The 26,713-nt window shown below is 43.2% G+C and overlaps 4 non-coding genes across 4 annotated transcripts; 3 read left to right on the top strand and 1 right to left on the bottom strand.

Moving 5' to 3' along the window:
* Positions 1-9,952: 9,952 nt before the first annotated feature.
* Positions 9,953-10,026, top strand: trnan-guu (transfer RNA asparagine (anticodon GUU)). Its single transcript has one exon. It is a non-coding gene; the product is annotated as a tRNA-Asn (tRNA).
* Positions 10,027-10,466: 440 nt separating this feature from the next.
* trnav-uac (transfer RNA valine (anticodon UAC)) lies at positions 10,467-10,539 on the top strand. The gene has a single exon. It is a non-coding gene; the product is annotated as a tRNA-Val (tRNA).
* Positions 10,540-12,954: 2,415 nt separating this feature from the next.
* trnal-cag (transfer RNA leucine (anticodon CAG)) lies at positions 12,955-13,037 on the bottom strand. The gene has a single exon. It is a non-coding gene; the product is annotated as a tRNA-Leu (tRNA).
* An 8,945-nt stretch (positions 13,038-21,982) lies between these two features.
* trnag-ucc (transfer RNA glycine (anticodon UCC)) lies at positions 21,983-22,054 on the top strand. Its single transcript has one exon. It is a non-coding gene; the product is annotated as a tRNA-Gly (tRNA).
* The last annotated feature ends 4,659 nt before the right edge of the window (positions 22,055-26,713 follow it).

The raw sequence follows: 26,713 nt of genomic DNA, 5'->3' as shown, positions 1-26,713 counted from the left end.
TCATTATGCTTTTTTTTCCATCTTTGCTCAAGACCAAAATCAAGAATTTTTGCTTCCTGCAGCACACAAAAAGATTTGCTGCCCCTTGACCTCTCTGTACCGTAGCACGCAGTGAAGCTTAAGAAGCACATGGACCATGGACTCGCTGAAAACTGACGCCACTTTTGTTTCTGGACAATTGACCCAAGTCAAAAGGTGAGTGGAGAATGCAAGAATCTATCCTGCTATCTTTCACATGTTCAACGAGCACTCGACTTGAATCATAGAAAGATTACAGCACGGAAGGAGGCCATTCTGCCCATCGAGACCACACCAGCTCTATGCAAGAGCAATCCAGCTGGTCCCACTCCACCGCCCCATCGTTTTTCCTGATGTCATCTTTGGTGCTTTTGACAATCACCTTAAATCTATGTCCTCTGGTCCTTCACCCTTCTGCAAATGGGAACGATTTCTCTCTATATACTCTGTCTAAACCCTTCATGGTTTTGAAAATATCTCTCAAATCTCCAGCTTCTCCAGTCTATCCACGTAACTAAAGTCCCTCATCCCTGGAATTATTTGAGTAAATCTCTTCTGCACCCTCTTTAACGCCTTCATATCTTTCCTAAAGTGCGGCGCCCAGAAGTGGACACAATATTTCAGTTGTGGCTGAACCAATGTTTTCTAAAGCTTCATCATGACTTCCATACTTTCGTACTCGATGCCTCTATTTATAAAGCCCAGGATCCCGTATGCTTTTTTAACCGCTTTCTCAACCTGGCCTGCCACTTTCAATGATATGTGCACATGTACCCCTAGATTTCTCTGTTCCTGTATCACTGTTAGAGTTGTGGCCTCTTCTTTATATTGCCTCTCCTCATTCTTCCTACCGAAATACATCAATTCGCATTTTTCTTCGTTAAGTGTCATTTGCCATGTGTCTGCCCATGCAACCAGTCTGTATATATTCTCCTCAACTCTATCACTATCCTCCTCACTGTTCATTACCCTTACAAGTTTGGTGTCATCTGCAAAGTTTGAAGTTGTGCCCTGTGCACCCAAGTCCAAGTCATTAATATATATCAAGAAAAACAGTGGTGACAGCACCGACCCCTGGGGAGCACCACTGTCCTCCTCCCTCCAGTCCGAAAAACAACCGTTCACCACGACTCTGTTTCCTGTCCCTTAGCCGATTCTGTATCCATGTTGCTACTGCCCCCTTTATTCAATGCCCTTCACAGTGGTTGTTTCGCACTCTCCTCCAAGCAGTTCCACGATCAGTCGAGAAATCTCGCCTCGGGTTGGCCCCCTCCCTGACGATAATCAATACTTTGCTCCAATAGGTGGTATCGAGCAGAAGCAAGTGAGCAACAGCAGAACGGGAAGCCACAGTAATCGTGAATGATGCTGAGAAGAGCCCGAGCCTGCGGAAGGTAGATGAGATCTCAGGAAAGGAACAGCGGCCCCGAGCTTGAGGGAGCAGCGAGAGCCCTGTCTGTCTGCCTGATCGAAGACATTTTTGCCTGAAAGCGGTTTGAAGTGTTGTTGCGCAAAGGCACTCCCTGCTGGTGAGCAGAGGCAAATGCTCGAACAAAACAGCCGTGTTCTGACAGACACAGAAAGATTTCAGGTTTGACAAAGGAAAAGTGCTCTCCTGTGCCTCAGCGCCAACATGTTAAGCCGCAGGCTGCCTGTAAAGTTAAGAGAATGGCCTTGAGCTACTTACTCCAAAAGCAAGTTTATTACTTCGAACCAGCAACCTTTGATCTGTTAATTATACTATAGTCCTCCGCTCTACAAGCTGATCGATCGAAAAGAAGCAGCTTCTGTCTCTCTCTTTGGTGATTGTTCACCGTGCACCTTTTGACACTTCCGGACTCGTGGAATCGCGTGGGCATGACCGAGACTGACTCGGTAACTGCTCATTCTCCAGCGTTGTGGAAGTGTGAGTTACTGCATGCTTTTTGAAAACTGGGCCAATGGAGCAATGGATAACGTGTGGAGGTTCGATTCCCGTTTGATTCGAAAGTTTCTGCGATTTTTTTTTATTACAAAACATACATTACTGCATAAAATTTAAGAATACACAGAGTTAAAACTAAATTTCACAATTTCGAAGCAATACAGTACAATACAGACCGTATCTCAAGGTATGAACCGTCCAGTTAAAGGGGCCTCATGCTGTGATCTCACGGTGTGAACCGTCGAGTTCAGGGGGCCTCATCCTGTGATCTCATGCTGTGAACCGTCCAGTTAAAGGGGCCTCATCTTGTGATCTCACGGTGTGATCCATCCAGTTAAAGGGGCCTCAAAGATTATCTTTCGTTCCAGAGTCCGCTCCGTGGAGCAGGACGAGAAGTGCTCGCGCTTCTTCTTCCAGAAGCTGCTCAGGGAGACTTCTGTGATCAGCAGCCTGAAGAAGGAAGAGGGCTCGGTGACGTCTTCACAGACCAACATACTGAGTCCACCCCACCTTGTAATTTGCTAATTTACCTCATGCTCATGCTTTAATATTGCATTTTTTTATATAGATTAGAAAGTTATTTGAAAAATGTGAGTAATGAAGGAGGAGAGACAGAAAGCGATATAGAATCAACAACAGAGCAATAAACAGGTGGAGGGAGAAACAAATATAGAGAGATAGTGAGATAAAGGTCGATAGATAGATAGATAGATGGATAGATAGATGGATAGGTAGATAGATGGATAGATAGGTGGATGGAGAGATTTATAGATAGATAGATAGATAGTTAAACAGATGGATGGATAGATAGATTGATAGAGAGATAGATAGATAGATAGATAGATAGATAGATAGATAGATAGATAGATAGATAGATAGATAGATGGATAGAGAGGTAGATGGATAGATAGATAGATGGATAGTGATATATATATAGATAGATAGATGGATAGTGAGATAGAGCAATAGATAGATAGATAGATGGATAGAAAGATTGATAGATGGATGGATAGATAGATAGATGGAAAGAAAGATAGATAGATAGATAGATAGATAGATAGATAGATAGATACATTTAAAGCAGTGGAGAGACAACGATACATACGAATCGGTCGAAGGAGATTTATATTGATTTTTAATAAGGTGAAAAGAACAATGGATATAGTTGAAAGAGGTAAAGAAACATAAAATTAGTAGAAAGAGAGCATGATCGGCAGATTTATAATTAGAGACAGAGGTGGAGATTGGCAGAAGCAGCGATGGAGAAGTGGAGTAAGTTGGAACATTGGGTGGGGGATCGTCGGGGAGTGGGTGCAGGAATCGTCCGTCTTTTTATGATAGTTTAATTGAAATGTATTGAGTCAATTGAAGATCAATTAGCAATGGGCAGCTACAAATTGCCCGGTACAAACTCAAATAACCCTCGCCACAATAAAGCTATGCTGGTAAACAAACAACTCTATTTAAACCCAAACTGAAATGCAACAAATCAGCAAAGATTACTTGAAAGGCATCTGGTGATGAGCTTGAGACGAAATGTACTGGGGATGTTGTACTGAATTAGGCCGACCATGGAAGGCCCTGCGGTGATATTACAGATCACGTGTTTCTCTGTTCCAATGTTGAGAAAAGACTCGAAATTAATTGAATACAACTGCAGTTCCTGAACGGGACTTCCTCCTGCAGCTTAATATCCTCTTAACAGATTCGCCACCTGTCAAGGTCAACCTGCTTGTCCTGTTCGGACTTTGACATTTCAGTTAATGATTAATTTTGAGGTACTGTATTCGTTTGAGGTGCTGGATTAGTTTGAGGAACACTATTAGTTTGAGGTGCTGTATTTGTTTGAGGAACATTATTAGTTTGAGGTGCTGTATTAGTTTGAGGAACACTATTAGTTTGAGTTGCTCTATTGTTTGAGGAACACTATTAGTTTGAGGTGCTGTATTTGTTTGAGGAACACAATTAGTTTGAGGTGCTGTATTTGTTTGAGGTACTTTATTAATTCGAGATACAGTATTATTTTGAGGTACTGTATTAGCTTGGTGTGCTGTATTTGTTTGAGGTATTGTATTAATTCGAGATACTGTATTAGCTTGAGGTACTGTATTAGTTTGAGGTACTGTATTTGTTTGAGGTACTGTATTTGTTTGAGGCACTGAGTTAGTTTGAAGTGCTGTGTTAGTTTAAGATGCTGTACTAATTTGAGGTAATATATTAGTTTGGGGTACTGTATTAGCTTGAGGTGCTATATCAGTTTGAGCTGCTGTATCAGTTTGAGATGCTGTATTAGTTTGAGTTGTTCTATTAGTGTGAGGTGTTGTATTAGTGTGAGGTGTTGTATTAGTGTGAGGTGCTGTATTAGTGTGAGGTGTTGTATTAGTGTGAGGTGTTGTATTAGTGTGAGGTGCTGTATTAGTGTGAGGTGCTGTATTAGTGTGAGGTGCTGTATTAGTGTGAGGTGTTGTATTAGTGTGAGGTGTTGTATTAGTGTGAGGTGTTGTATTAGTGTGAGGTGTTGTATTAGTGTGAGGTGCTGTATTAGTGTGAGGTGTTGTATTAGTGTGAGGTGTTGTATTAGTGTGAGGTGCTGTATTAGTGTGAGGTGTTCTATTAGTGTGAGGTGTTGTATTAGTGTGAGGTGTTGTATTAGTGTGAGGTGCTGTATTAGTGTGAGGTGTTGTAGTTTGTGGTGTTATATTATTTTCAGAATCTGTGTCAGTTGGAGGTGCTGTGTTAGATTAAGGTGTTGTATTCGTTTGAGGTACTGTATTAGTTTGAGGCACTGTATTAATTTGAGGCACTTTATGAGTTTGAGATACTGTATTAGATTGAGATGCTGTATCAGTTTGTGGTATTCTATTAGTTTCAGGTTCTGTATCGGTTTGAGGTACTGTATTAGTGTGAGGTATTTATTAGTTTGAGATGATGTATTAGTTTGAGGTATTATATTAGTTTCAGATTCTTTATCGTTTGAGGTACTTTATTAGTTTGAGCCACTGAATTGGATTAAGATGCTGTATTAGTTTGAGGTATTATATAAGTTTCAGGTTCTGTATCGGTTTGTATTAGTTTAAGGTGTTGTATTTGTTTGAGGTACTGTATCAGTATGAGATGATGTATTAGCTTGAGGTATTATATTAGTTTCAGAATCTCTATACGTTTGAGGTACTGTATTAGTTTGAGGTACTGTATTAGTTTGAGAAACTTGATCAATTTGAGGTGTTATATTAGTTTGGGGTATCTGTATTGTAAGGAAAGAGTTAATCTTTATATTGAAGTAATACAAACCTTTAGCTTTTGCCTCTTAAGTAAGGAAGTATAAATCTCTGTTGGGAGAATGAAACTACAATCATAAGACAGATTTGCTTCATTTTATATGCATGCATATGTTTAATATTGAGACGAGTAGATTCTGAAGTCCAGAAACTCTTGGATTGCAGCTGATATCATAATACTCGTAAGTTTAATTATCCTTTTGATACAAACAATTCTCTGACAATCATAACAAGGCCTTTAAATCATTCAGAACTGGTGTGTATGTGTATCATACAGCATTGTGTGCTATTCGTCTTACCAGCTTCACAGGGAAGCAAGAGAGGTGTGACATCTGTACGATTGCTCCGTATAATTCCATACTGACGCAGCGGGAAAGGGCTGTACTGGTGAGAGATAAACACCATTCTGCTTTTTGGTCAATGGGCAAGGCCATATGTTTTAACTAACAAGTTCAAAAGTTATAGTTATAATTAATGCCTAAAGCAGAACACGTGGCTGTGTGGAATGAGCCTGTTTGCAACATAAGGCGACATATCGTGGAGGAGTGTAGTTAGGTGATGAGGGAAGTGATACTCTGATAACATGGAAAATGCTGGAAACCCTCAGCAGGTCAGGCAGCATCTGTGGAGAGGGAAACAGAGTTAATGTTTCAGGTCAATGTCCTTTCATCAGAACCAAGTTGGGCAGTTGTGTTAGGTAATAGTATGAAACATAGGAATTGTTTCACTCATGTGAGGTGATTTGGGTACTTTTCTGTCTTTGGACGTTCAAGATCAAAAGTAAAATAAGGGCTCGTCCGGGATTTCTCACATATTTGGACAAACAACCCCGAAGCGAGAATCATAACCCTGGACCAACATGCCCATTGGCAAAAGCCAATGCACTCAAAAGCCAGCCATCGTAAAACCCCTTTTGGTGGCTATCCTTGATATGCAATTATGAGGACAGGTTTCATAGACCAGACTTGCATTCCCTTGAGTATAGAATATTAAGGGGTGATCTAATTGAGGTGTTTAAGATGATTAAAGGATTTGACAGGGCAGATAGAGACTATTTTCTCTGGTGGGGAAAGTCCAGAACAAGGGGGCGTAACCTTAAAATTAGAGCTCGGCTGTTCAGGGGTGATGTCAGGAAACATTTCTTCACACAAAGGGGAGTGGAAATCTGGAACACTCACCCCCAAAAAGCTGTTGAGGCCGGGGGTCAATTGAACATTGCAAAACTGAGATTGATTGATTTTGGGGCTAATTCGGGAGTTCAATTACTTTCACATTTTTCCCTGTGACTTGTATAGTTTCTATCGATGAAATATTCGTGAAAAGAGTCAGTGTAACGAGACTCAGCAGTTCATGTTTCCCCCTGACACTTCCTTCAGACCTGAGACCGAAAAGTTTGTCCTTTCTGTAGTGTAGCGGTTATCATGTTCACCAGTTACATGCAGAAAGTCCCCGATTTGACCTCGGAGGGAAACATTTTGTTGGGACTTGCTCCCCATAAACCTCCAGGGTCGAGTTTGTTCACGCGTGAAAGGGGTTACAAACCTTTTTAAATTTAACAGCGGCTGCACCAGATTCCTGGTATAATAAGCACTAAACATTTTTAAGCAGACTCCTAAAATACAGTATGTAAAACGGGAAGGGATAAAAGTTCATGACATGCAAAGCTCAAAGATTTATTGACGTTTTAATTGTCACTTGGCAAACAAGTTAGCATTTCCTTCAGTGTGCAACAGAACGTATTATTAGCGATTAAAGAAAACATTAAATGTCTCACAGACTTGAATTATATTTGTGCAATGAACTATTCCCAACCACAAGGGAACACTGCATCAAATATATATATTTAAGGATATAATAAGTTTTTATACATATATAATCTATGCCATCAGTGGACCTCGTGGCGAAACGGCAGCGCGTCTGACTGCAGATTCTGAAGGCTGCGTATTTCAATCATGTCGAAATCACTATTTATCTTACCATTCATATCAGCCTGGATAATTTCGGAATCACTGCTTTTTAATAATAAACGGAACTTTGGTCACTAGTTCATTGTTCATTGCTCCCTGTCATTGATAATTGAAATGAAATGTTCATCTGGCAAAACCGGAGAACAAAATATTAAACAAGCGAAACAAATACTGAGCAAAATTATTTGCAATGTTTGGGGGAAGTGCAGCTGAAAAGCAGAAGATCTGAATGGAATTATCAATGATTGAGCGGAATACATTGCTCGACTTGTTACTCGATTGCCTTCGACACCATGGAATTCAGGAGAACCTGTTTCATGGTTTGCACTGAACCCTTGGAGCGGAGCCAACAGCCGGCTCGCTGCAACAACAGACAAGGAAGTTGCAGTTTCCTCAGGCTTGGCTAGCTCAGTCGGTAGAGGCATTCCCCTCGGGATCGTGGGTGCGAGTTGCAACTTTTACGCTGCACTCATGAGCGGGCCCCAGCGCTCCATTTTCACTGAAATGGAGAATTTCTCCGCCACCTTTTTCTTGATATCACAATTGCTGGCGGTGCGAGTGAAAACGGCCCTCCGCTTCACTGTGAGTGCAAGAGACAAGTCTGGAGGTGCCGCGTGGCGTCCAATGAATGTCAAAACTTTAAAAGAAGAGTGAGCGATTCAGGTGCACAAACCTCGCTGGTGGGCAAGAGATATTTTTTGCCAGAGGTTCCATCCTTGCCTTCATCTCTTGCCCTTTGCGAGGCACTTGTTCCGGTTTAAATTTACAAACTGGGTGAGTTGGTGATCGGGGGGACTGCAGGAGACTCAGCGGCCCCGGGTGAGACACAGAAAAATCGGCCCAAGCCCTGTCCCAATGTACGTATGTGGAAGTAAAGGCGGGAGGGGACGGTGTGACGCTCCAGTCATACCCCCTCTCCGGGAACGCCTCGATTTTAAAATTCTCATCCTTGCTTTCAAATCCCACCAGACCCTCGTTACCTCACCCTATCATGTGGCTACAAGAGCAGGTCAGAGGCTGGGTATTCTGCGGCGAGTGACTCACCTCCTGACTCCCCAAAGCCTTTCCACCATTTACAAGGCACAAGTCAGGAGTGTGATGGAATACTCTCCACTTGCCTGGATGAGTGCAGCTCCAACAACACTCAAGAAGCTCGACACAATCCAGGACAAAGCAGCCCGCTTGATTGGCACCCCATCCACCACCCTAAACATTTACTCCCTTCACCACTGGCACAATGTGGTTGCAGTGTGCACCATCCACAGGATGCACTGCAGCTGCAGCAACTCGCCAAGGCTTCTTCGACAGCACCTCCCAAATCCGCGACCTCGACCACCGAGAAGGACAAGGGCAGCAGGCACATGGGAACAACACCACCTCCACGTTCCACTCCAAGTCACACACCATCCAGACTTGGAAATATATTGCCGTTCCTTCATCGTCGCTGGGTCAAAATCCTGGAACTCCCTTCCTAACAGCACTGTGGGAGAACCTTCACCACACGGACTGCAGCGTTTCAAGAAGGCGGCTCACCACCACCTTTTCAAGGGCAATTAGGGATGCGTAATAAATTCCGGCCTCGCCAGCGACGCCCAAATCCCATAAACGAATAAAAAAAATCTCTGTGCTCCTCCAATTATTGCCTCTTGCGCATCCCCGATTTTAATCGCTCCACCATTTGCGGCTGTGTCTTCAGCTGCCTAGGCCCTAAGCTCTGGAATTCCATCCTTAAACCTCTCCGCCTCTCTCTCCTTTAACACATACTTTAAAACCTAACTCTTCGACTAAGCTTTTGGTCACCTGTCCCAATATCTTCTTATGTGGCTTAGTGTCAAGTTTTGTTCAAAAACTCTTCCTGTGAAGCACTTTGTGAGGTTTTACTGCATTAAAGGTGCTATATAAATGCAGGTTGTGTCCTCTGGTTATCGACCCTCCTGCCAATGGAAATAGCTTCTCCCCATCCATTCTATCAAAATCCCCTCATAATTTTGAACACCTCTATTAAATCTCCCCTTAACCTTTTTTTTTGCTCGAAGGAGAACAATCCCAGCTTCTCCAGTCTCTCCACATAACCCATCCCTGGACACGATGGAAGGCGGAGGGCTGCAACCAGGTTTGCAAATTATTGCCAATCGGGAGCTGGACAAATCGAAAGGAACCGAAATGACAAAGAGCTTTGTGTATCTGTAGATACGCTTTGGGAAACGGAATTGGAGGCGAATAAAGGACTGAGCAGAGAGGCGGCCAAGACGCAGTTGAGTCGGCATGTCCCCCTGGAACAGTTACTCTGATGTTGTGGGTGAAATTAAGAGGTCGGAGCCATTTAAAGCGCTCCCAGTTACTGCAGATCAGGGATCAAAACCTGACATGAGCGTCAGGACGCTCAGAATACTTTTTCTTCATTCGTTCATGGGTTGTGGGCGTCACTGGCGAGGCCGGCATTTATTGCCCATCCCTGATTGCCCTTGAGAAGGTGGTGGTGAGCCGCCTTCTCGAATCGCTGGAGTCCGTGTGGCGAAGGTTCTCCCATAGTCCGACTCAATAACAGACAAAGCACCGGTGGGGGCGCCGGTTGCAGGAGAGCTGGTTCGCGGTGATATCGATGCTGTGAGCGAGACCAGACCGTTTCCATAAACAATGTCCCATCCTTTATTTCTGGAAAAGTAAGACTGATAGTGGACAATTGCATTTCTGTGGCTGCAACATGTAACTTTGGGAAGGTGACACGCTGCTTTAGTGTATCTAGCAAGCACAAGCACCGGGCGGTTTCTGTGGCGCAATCGGTTAGCGCGTTCGGCTGTTAACCGAAAGGTTGGTGGTTCGAGCCCACCCAGGGACGAAAATTGCGCTTTTTTTCTTCCCACTTTCGGATTCATTGCCTCATTCTGATCGACCTGAAGCCGGTGCCAGGTTTTAATTCCTGATCTGCAGTAACTGGGAGCACTTTAAATGGCTCCGATCTCTTCATCTCATTTCACGTTTTCTAATGTGTGATTTGGCTGCAAGAAAGCATTCTGTGAACAATGTGATCTGAGCATGCCTGATTCGCCATAATTTACACTGCGGTCGGATATCAGGCACATGAAAAAAAACAGTGAAATGTTTGTGTCGGCGCGATGCTCTGGGATTCCCTGCCTGACCATCGCTACCTGTCCTTCTCTGCAGCCTTCCGAAATACAGCGCAGTAAATGTATCTCTGTGAAACGAGCTCCTGGACAGTAATGCGGAAATTAGTTTGGCTGAGGGGTTATATCCCTAACACGGAGTTTGCAGTATCAGGTTTCCGTAGTGTAGTGGTTATCACGTTCGCCTTACACGCGAAAAGTCCCCGGTTCGAAACCAGGCAGAAACATTTTAAAACCTTGTTCCCATTAAAAATTAGTAAATATTTAACGATTCACATTGCTGAATAATATGATCAAAGTCCATATCTCCCAGCCCTGTTCATGCAGTCCGCTGAGAGCAGGCGATGAAAGCCAACGTGATCGTGGGGGTGAAGGCTGCTTCCAATACTGTCTCATTCCCGGTGGGATCTGGCGGGGATTTGATAAGCCCCATCGATTCAACCAAGGTGGGATAAATGAAACGGTGTTTGAGAAACATTCATATAAATGATAACATCCAGGATCCTGTCTTCAGAGCGCGTGGTGCAAAGGTCTGACTCCAGATCAAAAGGCTGCATGTTCACATCACATCGGGGTCAGTGTTTCTTTCACCGCTCACATGAGACTGGATCATTCCCGAATGAAGGTTTTAATTGCTTTTTCACAAAAAAACCCAGAAGTTTGGTCTAAACCCTGACTCAGTACCGACCCAGTGGCAGGGAGGGGAGCGCCTGATACTCTCATTTATTTCATGCAACAAACTGACACGAACACTGGTATTGATTCAAAATTGACCTGCAGATGGACACACATATAAAAAAGACAGCCACAGAAACAGACAGCAATGACTTGCATATATATATATATATATATATATATATTTATATATATGTATATAGCGCCTTTAACGTGGTCAGACGATTTAAGCTCGGTGAACTTGCTTCAGCTTTCTGAAATGTCCTTGTACATCCTTCAGAGGTCACGGGAAATATATTTTTTTCCCTTTCGAAAAAAGACGCGAAAAGCAGAGACATGTTTTGTTTTCAAAACGGCTGGAGAAATGGCGGACGATCATAAATTAGGAGTCGCCTGTGAAACATTTAAAGGCGACTACCTAAAAATCACTTAGTGCAAATTTAAAATCACGGTTCCTATTTATTTAGGTCTGAAAGAAATAACAATAAACATGTCAGTCAGCGCCCGCGGTGAGACGGTGATGAACTTGTTTGTTGTGAAGTTCACCGCTGGGCGAAAGTTGACGCCGTTCAAAAGACGCGAACACACTCAATGTAAAGGATGAGCTCATAACCAACAGGTCCCGTCAACGTCAAACACCTCCTTTCTTGTTCAATAGAGGGAGCAGAGGCGTGTACATCATCAGACACCAGCAACTTTAAGAAATGGAACAGATAAAGGCACAGATGCAAGTTCCAAATCTTTTCAATGCAAAGTCATTTCACTTTACTTGAAGTGCCGTGAGGCTGAAAACGGGTCCCAGATGATTTGCGTTCACTCGTGACTTGTTTTCCAGTGTTGGTCCGTCAGGTTTGCAATTCAATTTGTGTTGGATATTGAAGATATTTCAGGATGATTGCACAACATACCATGTGTAAAGAAACATCTTGATAACTTCATTGACGCTGCAGAGGCCCCAGCACCCCTTTCAATATTGTTTTTTTAACTCACAGTTTTCAAAAGGGAATTGGATAAACGCTTGAATGGAAACATTTTCAGGGCTATGGGGAAACAGCAGGCGAGTGGGACTAACTGGACAGCTCTTTCAGAGAGCAGGCACAGGCACGACGGGCCGAATGGCATTAGAATGGCGCTGTCCTATTCCATGATTCCATTAATAGATCAATTTCCGCCTTTCACTGAGCCTCTCTAAATGGTGCACAGTAATCGTGTCCCTGTGAAATGAATCTGAACAGTAATACGGAAATTAGCGTGGGTGAGCGGTTTAAAACTCTGGTTAGGCACCTAACAGGAAATTTCCCCTCTCAGTTTGATGAGATTATCAATTATCTCCCCCCCTTTCGATCTTAAATGTCTTTATATTTTTTTGATCTCTTCTTCCACTGTCATGCACTCAATGCTGGTCTCCCTGGTAAATACTGAAGAAAAGTGATTATTTAATATTTCTGCCATTTCGCTGTCATTGCCTGTGAGTTTGTCGTGTGTATCCCTTAGTGACCCTATTCCTATCCTAAACTTTCTTTGGCTGTTGATGTGTCCAGAATACTTTGCTTTTTTTGATATTCCTTTTTGCCTTTCTAATAGTTCTTTAGACTTCTTTCCCAGTCTTTTCACATTCCCCCTCTCCTTTATTGTCCAGTGTGGGCCTTTTTCTTCAGTTTCAATTTTGACCTTATTTCTTTATTCATCCCTGGTGTGTCATTTCTGGCTAGTTTGTTCTTACTTTTTAGTGGGATATATTTCTCCTGGACTCTATTGATCACCGTTTTAAATGTTTCCCACTGCTGTTCTATTTCTTTGTCCAGGTCATTAATATGTGAACCATTTCACCGTTCGAAACTTCTCAAGTCACATCTGCATGACAAAGCCAGTTGCTTTTGTGGGAGGAGAAAATCGACTTGGCAGGAAAATCAGCTGCAGCCCAATCCACAAATAAAATATTTCCACGTAACAGTAAAGATAACAAATGTCAGAAGTGGGATTCGAACCCACGCCTCCAGAAGAGACTGCGACCTGAACGCAGCGCCTTAGACCGCTCGGCCATCCTGACGACCGATTTCATGTTTCATTCTGCATCATTTCTGCACTGTTGGCCAGTGAAAGCATCATAAAAGTTTAAAATGTTACTCACCCAACGTGGAGCTCGAACCCACGATTAAAAACTTCGTGCTCTGTCCGACTGAGCTGGCCGGGCCTGAGTATTGTTCACCGCCTGATCTGTCATGACAGCAAGCAGGAGAAAGACTCAATTTCGAATTATTGCAATCAATTCTGAGGGATCGGATGAACTGTCACTTCGAAAGTCACGGATGAATCAAGGGCAGTCAACATGGATTTGTCAAGGGGAGGTCGTGTCTGACTAACCTGATTGAATTTTTCGAGGAGTTGACAAGCAGGATCAATGAGGGTAGCGCAATTGATGTAGTCTACGTGGATTTTAGCAAGCCTTTTGAAAAGTTCCCACATGGCAGATTGGTCAAAAAAGTAAAGGCCCATGGGATACAAGGGAATGCGGCTTGTTGGATCCAAAATTGGCTCAGTGGCAGGAAGTTAATGGCCGACGGGTGTTTTTGCGGATGGAAGGCTGTTTCCAGTGGGGTGCCGCAGGGCTCGGTACTTGGTCCTTTGATTTTTGTGGTATCCATGAACGATTTGGACTTAAACGTCGGAGGCATGATAAAGACATTTGCGGGTGACACAAAAATAGGCCGTGTGGTTGATAGCGAGGAGGAAAGCTGTAGACTGTGGGGGTACAGGCAATTTTCTGATAACAAAGCACTCAATCTATCTCTGAACGAATCTTGAACGAATACGTGTGTTTGACCCGGCACAGGCACGATGGGCCGAATGATCTCCTCTTGTGGACTAACATAATACGATGATACCAAGTGTTATCAGATGGAAAAGCAACACATTCCAAATAAAAGCAGAGAGAGGAAACTAGACTAACAGCATAACAGCACGTTGAGATATTGTATTTGGGAAGGATAAGGAGGGATAGTTTATCATGGTGGTAGTCACATAGGGTATCATTTGTGACTTTGATAAGGACCATTTCATGCTGCGACAGTCTCTGGTACTGTGTGTGAGTGTGGGATTCATTCTGTATCTGTCTGTCTCTGGAACTGTGTGTGAGTGTGGGATTCATTCTGTATCTGTCAGTCTCTGGTACTGTGTGTGAGTGTGGGATTCATTCTGTATCTGTCAGTCTCTGGTACTGTGTGTGAGTGTGGGATTCATTCTGTATCTGTCAGTCTCTGGTACTGTGTGTGAGTGTGGGATTCATTCTGTATCTGTCAGTCTCTGGTACTGTGTATGAGTGTGGGAGTCATTCTTTATCTGTCAGTCTCTGGTACTGTGTGTGAGTGTGGGATTCATTCTGTATCTGTCAGTCTCTGGTACTGTGTGTGAGTGTGGGATTCATTCTGTATCTGTCAGTCTCTGGTACTGTGTGTGAGTGTGGGAGTCATTCTTTATCTGTCAGTCTCTGGTACTGTGTGTGAGTGTGGGATTCATTCTGTATCTGTCAGTCTCTGGTACTGTGTGTGAGTGTGGGATTCATTCTGTATCTGTCAGTCTCTGGTACTGTGTGTGAGTGTGGGATTCATTCTGTATCTGTCAGTCTCTGGTACTGTGTGTGAGTGTGGGATTCATTCTGTATCTGTCTGTCTCTGGTACTGTGTGTGAGTGTGGGATTCATTCTGCATCTGTCAGTCTCTGGTACTGTGTGTGAGTGTGGGATTCATTCTGTATCTGTCAGTCTCTGGTACTGTGTGTGAGTGTGGGATTCATTCTGTATCTGTCAGTCTCTGGTACTGTGTGTGAGTGTGGGATTCATTCTGTATCTGTCAGTCTCTGGTACTGTGTGTGAGTGTGGGATTCATTCTGTATCTGTCAGTCTCTGGTACTGTGAGTGAGTGTGGGATTCATTCTGTATCTGTCTGTCTCTGGTACTGTGTGTGAGTGTGGGATTCATTCTGCATCTGTCAGTCTCTGGTACTGTGTGTGAGTGTGGGATTCATTCTGTATCTGTCAGTCTCTGGTACTGTGTGTGAGTGTGGGATTCATTCTGTATCTGTCAGTCTCTGGTACTGTGTGTGAGTGTGGGATTCATTCTGTATCTGTCAGTCTCTGGTACTGTGTGTGAGTGTGGGATTCATTCTGTATCTGTCAGTCTCTGGTACTGTGTGTGAGTGTGGGGTTCATTCTGCATCTGTCAGTCTCTGGTACTGTGTGTGAGTGTGAGATTCATTCTGTATCTGTCAGTCTCTGGTACTGTGTGTGAGTGTGGGATTCATTCTGTATCTGTCAGTCTCTGGTACTGTGTGTGAGTGTAGGATTCATTCTGTGTCTGTCAGTCTCTGGTACTGTGTGTGAGTGTGGGATTCATTCTGTATCTGTCAGTCTCTGGTACTGTGTGTGAGTGTGGGATTCATCTGTATCTGTCACTATCTGATATGTGTGTGAGTTTGGAATTGATTCTGTATCTTGTCAGCAGTGTGTGTGAGAGTTTGTGATTAATTCTTTATATAAAACTGTGTGTTAGTGTGGGAATCTTTCGGTATCTGTCAGTCTCTGGTACTCCATGTGAGTGTGGGATTCATTCTGTATATACAGTCTCCAGTACTGTATGTGGGAGTTGAATTCATCCTAGATATGCAGTTACTCATAATGCATGTGATTGTGGGATTCATTCTGTATATACAGTCTCCAGTACTGTATGTGGGAGTTGAATTCATCCTAAATATGCAGTTACTCATAATGCATGTTAGTGTTGGATTCATACTGTACCTGTCAGTCTCTGGCACTGTGTGTGAGTGTGGGATTAACTGTGTGTCTGTCAGTCTCTTGTACTGTATGTGAGTTTGGGATTCCTTCTGCATCTGTGAGAGTTGGAGTCATTCTGTGTCTCTATGTCTCTGGTACTGTCTCTGAATGTGAGATTCATTCTGTATCTGTACGTAATTATTCTGTACAGGTTACATTATGGCGTTCAATATTGTAGCTTTAATATCTCGATGTTTAAATAGTTTTACTCATTGTTTAATTGGTAAATATGGACATACTTTAGGATATGATGCTGGAGGTTTTAATCCGATAATTTGTGTGCTTTTTGGAGTACTATTAAATCTGTATCTCTGTGAGTAATGTTGTGGATATTAATGTATCTTTCAAACTGATAAGGTGACATTTTTGAATTGGTATGTAATGTGTAGATCAGTCTGTAGAAATAGAATTGACACCGTATCTTTCAATCTAATATTGTATGAGATTTTTGGACTGGTATGTAATGTGTATCTCAGTCTGCACTAATAGAATTGACAATCTATCTTTAAATCTCATTCTACGAGTACATTCTGAACAAGTATCTAATTTGTTTCTCAGGTTTACTATCTTTCAATATTTCTCAATCTGATACTCTACCTGAGTTTTGGACTTGTGTGCAATTTGTATCATATGATACACTTTTCGAATGGATATTGCATGTATTAAAGTCATGTGTGAGAGTTCTGGGCTAGTATTCAATTTGAATCTCGGGGTACATTATTGGGATTCATTCTGTACCTTTGAATCGGGTACCATGTGTGATTTCTATCTGGTATTTAATTCGTAGCTAATTTTGCTCTATTGTGAGATTGACACAGTGCCTTTCACTCTGAGAGTGTGATTTTGGACTGGGATTTTTGTATCTACCTGTCAGCGGGACTGAGTTAGGGGGAATGGAACAGTGCCAGCCTCGCCTACTCTGCTTGACTGTTGGATTGAAAATGTGTCTCTGGAAATTGTGATCAGTGCGGGACTGACTACTTCTGCTGTCTGAGACTGTGGAACTGATGACCTGTCTGTGTCTCTGTGCTCTGTGAGTGATAATATACTTACTGTGTGTGAGAAGGAGCTGGCTGCATTGTTCCTTCTGCCTCGGGTGGAGGAAGCATCACATTTATTCTGGATCGTTCAAGGGTTTGCCTGGAGAAAGAAAATTATCTCTTGTTACTCAGGAACATGTGAGGTAGAAAATACAGAAGTGATCAGTTTAATATCTCTGTTAATGATCATTTTGAATATCCACAAATGAAATCCAGTGATACAAACAGTGTCAGTGTCTGACTCCACTGCAGTACTGCAGCACTCAGCTTCTGCATACCAGGTGTGTTGGGCTGTTTTACAACAATTTAATGACATCCAGACACGGCCCAACCCCTGCACTGATCCATGAATGGGACGACCCGATGGGGCAGGGACCTTTGTACAGGTCAGGTTTCTAATCCCCTCTCCCATGGGACTAACCGTTCAACCGAAACCAAACAGCCGCTGTTTAAATTGTGTCCTTCACACTTCTCACCTGATGCCTGCAATAGATGCTCTTTGTATAACTCCCCACATCCTTACTGTCCGGCTCTGTTTCCACTCTTCACTGTCCAATAACAATAAACAGGGTGAGGCTGGAACTAAACCAGGACCATTCACTACTGGTTTGGGGAGAGAAAGCAGCAATGATTTTAATAGCAGGTCCTTCCCATTCTCTCTCCTTTCCCCTGGACACACGCTGTACACACACAGCCCGAGAATGACCTCTCCCTTCCCCCCTCTCACTCCATGTTCCGGGACCAGTTCCTGATCCACTTCGACTCTTACAAACAGCCCCCCGGACTCCCCCTGAACTTCCCCCGGACTCAATGCCGATCTCTGAGCCCATCTGCCGACACGGTCCCGAAGCGATCATCTGCTGTAACGAGGCTGCTCTTTGCTCCCTTCCCCCGGGGGCCGTGATCTCTCCATTCCCGGCTGTTTTAAACCATCTTCTTCCGCTCACTGAGGGAATGGCGCCCACAATTCACAATCCAGAAATCGATGGAAACTATCCCCAATTGGAATTTTTCCGAGCAATGGAAGTGCGTCTGGGGGAGAGGTCATAGGAATGGGGTCCACAGGCAGTGCAGGAACAGGCACCAGAATGGGAAACAGATGGGATTCCACCAGTGCCGAACGCTGGAATCCAGACTGACTTTACAATCTCCAACTATTAAACTAGATGTTTCCATCCCTGCTGTTTCTCTCGGGGTCTTTTGATGGGAAATGCCTTTCAGAGATAAAGTGAGCGGCTGTGAAATCAGCCAATGGATTCTCTTCATTAATGGCCCCTATAATGTGTGACTGAGAGAGGATTTCTCAAACCAATCCTGGAGAAACATGGGAGGAAAGTGGGAGTCGGTGTATTTGCTGGGACCGTGTGGGGTTAATATCAGGCAGCAACAGTCGCAGATTAATTTAACCGGAGTGAAACTGTAGGTCACTGAGAGTAATATCGAACAGCCCTGAGCTGTAAAACTGCAGATAGTACAACAGGCATTAGAGGGTTAAATGTGACCCATTGTTTCTGTCCCTCTCTGTACTGTCCCCGAGTGTGGGATTAATAGTGTTTCTGACCCTTGTACAATATCAGTGAGAGATGAGATTGCATCTTCTGTCTCTCCAACGCGATCTTTCTGGATAAAACGGCACTTTACCGGTCAGTCTGGAACTAATACTGTTAACGTCTGTCTGTCACTGTGTCTCACCGCTCTCTCTGTCTCTCTCACGGTGTCTGCCTCCCTCTCTCTCTCTCTGGTGCTGTATATGAAGGTGGATACTGCTATTGAGCGTGATTTGGACACAGATCGGGAGTGTAAGACTGATACTGTCTCTCTCTCTCTATTGCTGGACATGAAAGTGGGATACTGTCTGATATAAAATAGAGAGAATGAGATGTCCGGGCCGGGCCTCACTGTAACTGGGGATGTGTTCGGCTCCAGTCCCAGTTCATGGTCATGATCTTTTCACAGATTCAGGGCGAGAGTCTCTGTGAGACGGTAACACTGGCGGAGAAACTCCGCGTCATAACTCAAACCCCAACACATGAGATTCTCCAAATAAGCTGGAATAAGGTGTTTGTGAAACGCTGAACCCGTCTGGGAGGGGATGTGTGGGGAGATAGAACAGGGAAACAGACTGAAATGGAGGAGCCGAGTTGACTTGTTATTGAATGGACTGTATTTAGGCAGGAATATTAACGATTTCTCATTGTAACGGGGCTTATTTGAAAGCTTCGGGTTTTGGGAATCCTTGAATATGAAGCCCGGGTCTGTCAGGGTTTGTGCGGAGCGCTGAGGTTCGGTTCTATTATCGATAAACGGTTTGAAACTGTCGGATGGAGAGAACTGGAGGTGGAGCTGGAAGATCAGAGGCCGCTCTCCGCTCTGTCACTCTGTCTCCTCCCCTCCCGATTTCTCTGTTTAATCCCCCATATGGAACCAAAGCGGGTCGGTGGACTCTAAACACGGTTTACTCGTTAACAGGACGAAAGGTGAGTAATGTTCCTGATCTCCTGGGCACCAGGCAATTCACTGTTATTTGTTTCTGTACAGAGTTACATTTCAGTGATTCCCCAGTGAGTTTGATGCGTTATGTAAATAATCCAACAAATAGAACAGAAACGGAGCGAAGCGCTGAATTCCACAGATGTAGAAAGGTTAATCGAGCAGTTCTGGTGATTCTTTACGAGCACAGCATGGCAAGTAGTTTAAATAAATACAAGAAATCTGGTGATGTGTGGGCTGGGGTCTATAAGTCACCGTTTAAAGTACCGGACTGTAGTCACTGCCCCGACTCCAGTCCCATTAATACCTCATCTCGTCCACAACGAGAAAAAAGCAGCTCAAAGCCACACTGGTAGCATATCAGCGTCTCCCTTCAGACAGTAACCAGGCCTTTCACAGATACAGAGGGTGGCTCTGAAAAGAGCCTTTACACCGAGTTACATTGAAACTACAGCACAGAAACAGGCCATTCGGCCCAACTAATCTATGCCGGTGTTTATGCTGCTCATGAGCCTCCTCCTTCCTTACTTCATCTAACCCTATCGGCATATCCTTCTATTCCTTTCTCCCTCATGTGCTGATCTATCTTCCCCTTAAATGCCCCGATGTTATTTGTCTCAGCTACTCCTTGTAGTTGAAAGTTCCACATTCTATCCACTCTCTGGGTAAAGCAATTTCTCCTGAATTCCCTATTTGATTCATTGGCGACTATTCCATATTCATTACCTGAAGTTTTGGACTCCCCACAAGTGGAAACATTTTCTCTGCATCTATCCTAACAAACCCTATCATTATCTTAAAAATTTCGATCAGATCAACCCTCAGCCTTCTCTTTTCTTCTGAAACGAGACCCAGTCTGTTCAGTCTTTCCTGATAAGAATATCCTCTCATTTCTGGTATCATCCTTGTGAATCTTGTTTGCACCTTCTCCAGTGCCCCTATGTCTATAATATGGAGACGAGACCTGTTCGCAGTATTCCAAGTCTGGTCTAAACAAGGTTCTATACAAGTTTAACATAACTTCTTTGCTTTTCAACTCTATCCCTCTAGAAATGAATCCTAGTGTTTGATTTGTCTTTTTATGACCTGATTAACCTGGGTCGTTACTTTTAGTAATTTGTGTATCTGTCCCACGAGATCCCTTTGCTCCTCTATCCCGTTTAGACTCTTATTATCCAAGCAGTGTGTGACCTCCTGATTCTTCATTCTGCAAGTTTATTAATGTCCTCTTGCATTTTGATGCATTCTTCCTTTGTATTAACTAAATCCCCCAATTTGGTGTCGTGCACAAATTTTGGAATTGTACTTCCGATTCCCGAATCCAAATCGTTAATGTAAATTGTGAAGAACAGTGGTCCCATCACCTGGAACTCCACTTCCCACGTTTTGCCACTCTGAGTAGCGACCCTTAACCTCTATTCTCGGCTTTCAATTTTGTACCCAACTTACTGTTCATTCTGCCACCTGACCTGACTCCACTTGCTCTGAACTTAGCCATGAATCTACAATGTGGTACATTATAGAAGGCCTTCGGAAAACCCAAATATATCACATCTACTGCATTAAACTTGTCTACACTTTCTGTTCCTTCTTCAAAGATTTCAATAAGGTTGGTCCTGTCCTTTGGGTTATCAGATTAAGCCTTGGCCGGTTTACTTGCTCTTGGAGCTCACAATGCTGGTTTTCTTCGGCATCAGCACGGCCTGGATATCAGACAACACCCTGAGCGATGGTCACCCGTCCCAGCAGCTTGTTGAGCTCCTCGTCGTTGCGGATGGCCAGCTGCACAGGTGTCTGGGGATGATGCGGGTCTTCTTGTTTGTCCAGGGCCGCTTTGCCGGGCAGCTCGAGGATTTCAGCCGTCAGATACTTGATGCACAGCAGCCAGATAGACCGGGGCTCCGGCACCCACACGTTCAGCATAGTTCCCCTTTCGCAGGAGCCTGTGAACACGGGTAACAGGGAACTGCAGTCCGCCCCGGGAGGAGCGAGACTTGGCCTTGGATCGAGCTTTACCGCCGGTTTTTCCTCTTCCAGACATTTCCACAATCTCACAAACACTTTCACAAAGAATGAAGAAATCCTCCCGCACTCGCCCTTCTTATACCTTCTGGAGGAGTACAGTGGGGGTACTTGTGATGTGTCTCTCTCAGAGTGTTTACACTGCCCGCTCACCCTCACTGATATTCTATCTTTGAACTGCTGTAATATTGACCTTTAGTAATATTGCTGCTCCTCCTCCTTTCCCTATTTCCCTGTCCTTTTTAAAGTTCTTATGGACTTGAATATTAAGCTGCCATTCCTGCCCAGTTGGTAGTCAGGTCTCTGTAATGATTTAATGGAATTATTTAACTTTACTCAATGGCTGATGTGAGCTGTGGTAAAATGTATTTCCAGCTGGTCAAGTATTGCAGGTATCGACTGTCTCTTCAGTCCGATATCAGGTGAAGAATTACTGGCTGGTGTGGAATTTCCATTGATTGGGGGTTGGTGAAATCTACTGGGCGGAAACAGGAACTGCAACAGAGCGAGAAAGGATCCGTCAGAAACCAGTGAAAATGAAGAACAAAATCCAACAGCCTGCAGTGTCTGTTCAGGATCTGATGTTTGGGAACTATTTTAATGTTGATTATTTTCAGCGATGGTGGTATAGTGGTGAGCATAGCTGCCTTCCAAGCAGTTGACCCGGGTTCGATTCCCGGCCATCGCAATTAAGTGTTCTTATCAGTTTATTTCCATCAGAAACTCTTCAGTTTACAATCGAATTTGATGCAGTTCAGTTGGAAATTGTTTCCAAGACAGAATCGAGTGTAATTGCAGTAAAATGTTATCAACCTTCATTTATTTTCCCTATCGAAGGAAAAGAGGAAAAACATGCTGGAAATACTGATTTGCCAAGGGTCGAATGAGAGTGAGGAAGGGAAATGATATGTTAGCCTTTTTTGGAAGGGTGTTGGAATATAAGAGTGAGGAGGTCTTGCTGCAATTGTAGTATGAGGAAATATTGTGCAAAATTGGACAATATTGGTTGGAGTTTAGAAGAATGAGAGTTGATCGCATTGAAATGTATAAAATTCTTAGACGGCTTGGCAGTGTGGATGCTGAGAGTCTGATTCCCCTGGCGGGAGAGTCAAGAACGAGAGCTCATACTCTCAAGATGAGGGGTCGGCCATTTAGGACCGACATGAGGAAACATTTCTTCACTCGAAGGATTGTGAATCTTTGGAATTCTCTACAACCCAGAGGGCTGTGGATGCTCAGTCGTTGAGTTATATTCAAAGCTGAAATCGATAGATTTTAAGAGAGCAACATGCATTATAAAAGTGAGAGCACCATGCATTATAAAAGTGAGAGCACCATGCATTGTTATCAGTGAGAGCACCATGCATTTAAAAAAGTGAGAGCACCATGCATGACAAACAGTGAGAGCAGCATTGATTATGAACAGTGAGACCAATATGCATTTTAAACAGTTAGAGCACCGTGCATTATAAACAGTGAGAGCACCGTACATTATAAACAGTGAGAGCAACATGCATTATAAACAGTGAGAGCACCATGCATTATAATCAGTGAGAGCAGCATTGATTATGAACAGTGAGACCAATATGCATTATAAACAGTGAGAGCACCATGCATTATAAACAGTAAGAGCACCGTGCATTATAAACAGTGAGAGCACCATGCACTATAAACAGTGAGAGAACCATGTATTGCAAACAGTGAGAGCAGCATTGATTATGAACAGTGAGACCACGATGCATTTAAAACAGTGAGAGCACCGTGCATTATAAACAGAGAGAGCACCATGCATTATAAGCAGAGAGAGCACCATGCATTGTAAACAGTGAGAGCACCATGCATTATAAACAGTGAGAGCACCATGCATTTTAAACAGTGAGAGCACCATGCATTTTAAACAGTGAGAGCACCACGCATGATAAACAGTGAGAGCACCGTGCACGATAAACAGTGAGAGCACCGTGCACGATAAACAGTGAGAGCACCATGCATTATATACAGTGAGTGCACCATGCATTACAAGCAGTGAGAGCACTATGCACATTAAACAGTGAGAGCACCATGCATTATAAACTGTCAGAACACCATGCATTATAAACAGTAGGAGCACAATGCATTATAAACAGTGAGAGCACCATGCATTATAAACAGTGAGAGCACCGTGCATTATAAGCAGTGAGAGCACAAAGCATTATAAACAGTGAGAGCACAATGCATTGAATGCAGTGAGAGCAACATGCATGATAAACAGTGAGAGCAACGTGCATTATAAACAGTGAGAGCACCATGCATTATAAACAATGAGAGCAACGTGCATTATAAACAGTGAGAGCACCATGCACATTAAACAGTGAGAGCACCATGCATTATAAACTGTCAGAACACCATGCATTATAAACAGTAGGAGCACAATGCATTATAAACAGTGAGAGCACCATGCATTATAAACAGTGAGAGCACTGTGCATTATAAGCAGTGAGAGCACAAAGCATTATAAACAGTGAGAGCACAATGCATTGAATGCAGTGAGAGCAACATGCATGATAAACAGTGAGAGCAACGTGTATTATAAACAGTGAGAGCACCATGCATTATAAACAATGAGAGCAACGTGCATTATAAACAGTGAGAGCACCATGCATTATAAACAGTGAGAGCACCATGCATTATAAACAGTGAGAGCAACATACATTATAAACAGTGAGAGCACCATGCATTATAACCAGTGAGAGCACCATGCATTATAATCAGTGAGAGCAGCATTGATTATGAACAGTGAGACCAATATGCATTATAAACAGTGAGAGCACCATGCATTATAAACAGTAAGAGCACCATGCATTATAAACAGTGAGAGAACCATGCATTATACACAGAGAGATACCAAGCATTATATACAGTGAGAGCACGATGCATTATAAACAGTGAAAGCACCATGCATGATAAACAGTGAGCGCACCATGCATTATAAACAGTGAGAGCACGATGCATTATATACAGTGAGTGCACCGTGCATTACAAGCAGTGAGAGCACTATGCACATTAAACAGTGAGAGCACCATGCATTATAAACTGTCAGAACACCATGCATTATAAACAGTAGGAGCACAATGCATTATAAACAGTGAGAGCACCATGCATTATAAACAGTGAGAGCACTGTGCATTATAAGCAGTGAGAGCAACATGCATGATAAACAGTGAGAGCACAATGCATTGAATGCAGTGAGAGCAACATGCATGATAAACAGTGAGAGCAACGTGTATTATAAACAGTGAGAGCACCATGCATTATAAACAGTGAGAGCACCATGCATAATATACAGTGAGTGCACCATGCCTTATAAGCAGTGAGAGCACTATGCACATTAAACAGTGAGAGCACCATGCATTATAAACAGTGAGATACCAAGCATTATAGACAGTGAGAGCACGATGCATTTTAAACAGTGAGAGGACCATGCATTTCAACCAGTGAGAGCACCATGCATTATAAACAGTGAGAGCGCCATGCATTATAAACAGTGAGAGCGCCATGCATTATAAACAGTGAGAGCGCCATGCATTATAAACAGTGAGAGCGCCATGCATTATAAGCAGTGAGAGCACCATGCATTTTAAACAGTGAGAGGACCATGCATTATCAACAGTGAGAGACCAATGCATTTTAAACAGTGAGAGCACCATGCATTACAAACAGTGAGAGGAGCATTGATTATGAACAGTGAGACCAATATGCATTATAAACAGTGAGAGCACCTTGCATTAGAAACAGTGGGAGCACCATGCTTTATAAAGAGTGAGAGCAACATGCATTATAAACATTGAGAGCACCATGCATTGTAAGCAGTGAGAACACCATGCATTTAAAACAGTGTGAGCACCATGCATTATAAAGAGTGAGAGCCCCATGCATTTTAAACAGTGAGAGCACCGTGCATTTTAAACAGTGAGAGCACCGTGCATTATAAAAAGTGAGAGCACCGTGCATTTTAAACAGTGAGAGCACCTTGTATTTTAAACTGTGAGTGCACCTTGTATTTTAAACTGTGAGTGCACCTTGTATTTTGAACTGTGAGAGCACCGTGCATTTTAAACAGTGCACCTTGTATTTTAAACTGTGAGAGCACCATGCATTATAAATTGTGAGAGCAACATGCATTAAAAACAGTGAGAGCACCATGCATTGTAAACAGTGAGATACCAAGCATTATATACAGTGAGAGCACCATGCATTTTAAACAATGAGAGCACACTGCATGACAAACTGTGGGAGCACCATGCTTTATAAGCAGTGAGAGCACCATGCATTATAAACCGTGAGAGCACCATGCATTTAAAACAGTGAGAGCACCATGCATTTTAAACAGTGAGAGCACCATGCATTATGGGCAGAGAGAGCACCATGCATTTTAAACAGTGAGAGCACCGTGCATTATAAACAGTGAGAGCACCGTGCATTTAAAACAGTGAGAGCACCGTGCATTTTAAACAGTGAGAGCACCTTGTATTTTAAACAGTGAGAGCAACGTGCATGTTTATCAGTAAGTGCACCGTGCATTTTAAACAGTGAGAGCACCGTGCATTTTAAACAGTGAGAGCACCATGCATTATGAACAGTGAGAGCACCGTGCATTTAAAACAGTGAGAGCACCGAGCATTTTAAACAGCAATTGCACCTTGTATTTTGAACAGTGAGAGCACCGTGCATTTTAAACAGTGAGAGCACCGTGCATTTTAAACAGTGAGAGCACCGTGCATTTTAAACAGTGAGAGCACCTTGTATTTTAAACCGTGAGTGCACCTTGTATTTTAAACTGTGAGAGCACCGTGCATTTTAAACAGTGAGAGCACAGTGCATTTTAAACAGTGAGTGCACCTTGTATTTGAAACTGGAGAGCACCGTGCATTTTAAACTGTGAGAGCACCGTGCATTTTTAACAGTGAGAGCACCGTGCATTTTAAACAATGAGAGCACCGTGCATTTTAAACAATGAGAGCACCGTTCATTATAAACATTGAGTGCACCGTGCATTTTAAACAGTGAGAGCACCTTGTATTTTAAACTGTGAGAGCACCTTCTATTTTAAACTGTGAGAGCACCGTGCATTTTAAACAAGGAGTGCACCGTGCATTTTAAACAATGAGAGCACCGTGCATTTTAAACAGTGAGAGCACCGTGCATTTTAAACAGTGAGAGCACCGTTCATTATAAACATTGAGTGCACCGTGCATTTTAAACAGTGAGAGCACCGTTCATTATAAACATTGAGTGCACCGTGCATTTTAAACAGTGAGAGCACCTTGTATTTTAAACTGTGAGTGCACCTTGTATTTTAAACAGTGAG

This window comes from Heptranchias perlo, unplaced genomic scaffold (genome assembly GCF_035084215.1).
Source record: "Heptranchias perlo isolate sHepPer1 unplaced genomic scaffold, sHepPer1.hap1 HAP1_SCAFFOLD_50, whole genome shotgun sequence".
Classification (NCBI taxonomy): domain Eukaryota; kingdom Metazoa; phylum Chordata; class Chondrichthyes; order Hexanchiformes; family Hexanchidae; genus Heptranchias; species Heptranchias perlo.
The sequence above is the reverse complement of the archived record's forward strand: the minus strand, read 5'-3'. Positions and strand labels throughout refer to the sequence as shown.